At 37.2% G+C, this 3609-nt stretch overlaps 1 pseudogene; it reads left to right on the plus strand.

Annotated features, from left to right (window-relative positions):
- The first annotated feature begins 1370 nt into the window (after positions 1–1370).
- On the plus strand, positions 1371–1814 carry LOC125082201 (ubiquitin-conjugating enzyme E2 variant 1-like; annotated as a pseudogene).
- Positions 1815–3609: the final 1795 nt, after the last annotated feature.

A 3609-nucleotide genomic window follows, 5' to 3' on the forward strand; every position in this document is an offset into this window, starting at 1 on the left:
ACAAACCACTCAGAAAACAGTTAACTAAATGGCAGTAAGTTCTTACCCATAAATAATGAACTTAAATGTAAATGGATTAAATTCATAAATCAAAAGACATATAGTATTTGAACTGATTTTTTAAAAGTATCTAAAACTATATGTTGCCTATAAGAGACTCACTGTACTTATATAGTGATAAAATAGACATTAAGTCAAAAACTATATAAAAGACAAATGTTGCTATATAATGTAAAGGGGTAATTCCATCAAAAGGGTATAATATTTGTAAATATTTATGCACCTAATATCAAAGCACCTAAATATATAAAGCAAATGTTAATAGACCCAAGGGAAGAAACAGACAGTGATACAGTATTACTAGCGGACTTCAGTATTCCACTTTCAACAATGGATAGATCATCCAGACATAAACACAATAAGGAAACATCAAACTTGAAAAACATTGTATACCAAACGGACCTAACTAACATATATGTATATAGAACATTCCATCCAACAAGAGCAGAATACCCATTCTTCTCAAGTGCTCATGAAACATTTTCCAGCATGAATCATATATTAGGCCACAAAACAACTTAAGAAGATCAAAATCATATCAAGTGTCTTTTTTTTTTACCACAACGGTATGTAACTAGAAATCAATAACAAGAGGAAAACTGGAAAATTCACAAATATGTGGAAATTCAACAATGTGCTCTTAGAACAGTAAATGGGTCAAAGAAGAAATCAAAGGGGAAATTAAGAAATATTTTGAAACAAGTAAAAATGGAAACACAACATATCACAACAGTCAGATGGGACAATCTTTATATTTCCTAGCAACCCCTAGTGCAGCTTTGGGGACTTCAAGGAGCCATGAATACTCAGACAATTATACAGTGATGAACGTAGTGCTTCCTGTGTGCCAGGTGATTATATCACTTCTACATCTATGTGATGTCATATCACCCCTTTGAGAGAAGGATGGGAAGCAGAGAGTTTGAACAGTCACTCTAATTCAGCAAGGTAGTGCTTGGCACAGCTGAACCCTGTACCAAGTGTCTCATGCTGGCTCTCACATCCATTTTCACCATGACAGCCTTGTCTTTTACTATGTAGCTATTGCCTCCCATGGAGCTTTGGGCAGAGAAGGGCCTAGAAGTTCTGAGCTGTAATTTGTCATTTCTGACCACATCACTGTGCTCTCCCACAGGCTTTGCTCCTTGGGACAGTGTGTCTTCATCATGCCTTGTTGGTCAGGAACTGTAGACTCTGCAGATTTATTCAAGTTCAATGCCAAATGCTGGGGAAAAGCCAGGAAACTATGGGGTTCTCCCAGGGTCTGAACACTAAATAGAAACTCACACAGGGAGAGACAGCAACGCAAGATGGCAGCCACCATGGGCTCAGGAGTAAAAGTACCTTGTAATTTTTGACTGTTGGAAGAACTGGAAGAAGGCCAGAAAGAAGTAGAAGATGGCACAGTTAGCTGGGGTCTAGAAGCTGACAAAGACATGACACTTACAAGATGGACAGGGATGATAATTGGGCCTCCCAGAACAATTTATGAAAACTGAATATATAGCCTTAAAATAGAATGTGGACCTAAATACCCAGAAGCACCCCCCCTTTGTAAGATTTGTAACAAAAATTAATATGAATGGAGTTAATAGTTCTAATGGAGTGTGGACCCAAGAGCCCTATCAGTGCTAGCAAAATGGCAGAATTCATATAGCATCAAAGTTGTCCTGCAAGAGTTCCAGCACCTAGTGATGTCTAAAGAAAACATGAAACTCCGTTAGCTGCCTGAAGGACAGTGTTACAGCAATTAATCAAAAAAAGAAACTACAGGCCCTCCCCCACTTCCCCATTCGATTTAAGCAGTAATTTTCCATAGTAGTACATTTTCTAGGTACGTCTTGTAGACCTCAAATCACTGGAAAGGAAGCTCCCTTTCAAAGGCAATTTATTTTAAGATATTGTAAATGATACTAATTTTTTGTCCATTTTAAATATAAAAGTTGTGCTATAACAAAAAAAAAAAAAGAAAGAAACTCACACAGACCCCCTCTGTCTTTTGTTTTCTACCCCATCCCCCATGCTCCGTTAGCACCACAAGTAGTTACTTCTGCCTTGACTTCATCTTTCATAAAATTGTAACTCTTACACTCCCACTGGTGTTTACATGTTTTACCATGATATGTATTTTTTTAAATGTGGGTCTGTTTCAGATTAATTTCATAAGTAATAAGATAATTTATAACTGTGGCTTATTAAAACCAAAAATTTTTTAAAAGGAAAAATAATCTTGGATTCTTTATTACTATAAAGTGTACTTTAGTGCTAGCCAATTTCACAATCTTATAATGGAGAAAACATAATAAATTAAAATGTTTGGGTGAATTTTAAAGGACATCAGTTACTGTGGGGCACCTGCATGATCCAGTTGGTTAAAGGTGAGACTCTTGATCTCAGCTCAGGTTTTGATGTCAGGGTCATCAGTTCAAGCCCCACATTGGGCTCCTCACTGAGCATTTCAATTACTTCTGTTCTCATTATTTAACACATGAATAATTTTATGAAAAATATATTTATGGGGTGCCTGGGTGGCTCCGGTGGTTAAGCAGCTGCCTTTGGCTCAGGTGATGATCCCAGGGTCCTGGGATCAAGCCCGAATCGGGCTTCCTGCTCAGTGGAGAGCCTGCTTCTCCCTCTCCCTCTGCTGCTCTGCCTACTTGTGCTCTCTCGCTCTCTCTGTCAAATAAATAGATAAAATCCTTAAATATACCTACCATATATTTATATAATAGTCTACTAATAAGTGGTGTTGGGAAAACTGGATATCCATCCATATGCAAAAGGATGACACTGGACCCCTGTGTTACACCACTCACAAAAACTAACTTGAAATGGGTTAAAGTAGGGGTGCCTAGGTGGCTCTGTTAGTTAAGCAAAAGACTCCTATTTCAGGTCAGGTCATGATCTCATAGTCATGTGATCAAGCCCTGTGTTGGGCTCACCTGGGCATGGAGCTTTGTTAAAATTATTTCTCTCCCTCTGCCCTTCCCAACATCTCTTGTATTTAAAAAAAAAAAAAAGGAAAAGAAAAAATATGGATTGAAGAGGTAAATATAAGACATGAAATCAAAAAACTCCTAGAAGAAAATATAAAGAAACAGCTCTTTAACATTGGTCTTGACAATGATTTCTTTGGATATGACCCCAAAAGCACAGGCAACAAAAGCAAAAATAAAAAAGTGGGACTCTTCAAACTAAAAAGCTCTTTACAGTAAAAGAAACAACCAACAAAATGAAAAGGCCGTATGCTCAAAGTTAAAGGATGAAAGTTGATTCCCCAAGCAAGTGAAAACCAAAGAAAGCAGTACAGCTGTCAGACAACATAAACTTCAAGCCAAAAATGATAATAAGAGACAAAGAAGGGTATGACATAATGATCAAAGGGTCACCGCATCAAGAAGACATAACAGTGGCAAATACACATGTTCCCAACACCCAAGCACCAAAATATATAAGCAAATACTAACAGAGCTTAAGAAAGAAATAGACAACAATGTAATAATAGTAGGGGAATTTAATACTCCACTACCAGCAATGGATAAATTTTGC

The sequence above is a fragment of the Lutra lutra genome, chromosome 12, assembly GCF_902655055.1.
Source record: "Lutra lutra chromosome 12, mLutLut1.2, whole genome shotgun sequence".
NCBI lineage: Eukaryota > Metazoa > Chordata > Mammalia > Carnivora > Mustelidae > Lutra > Lutra lutra.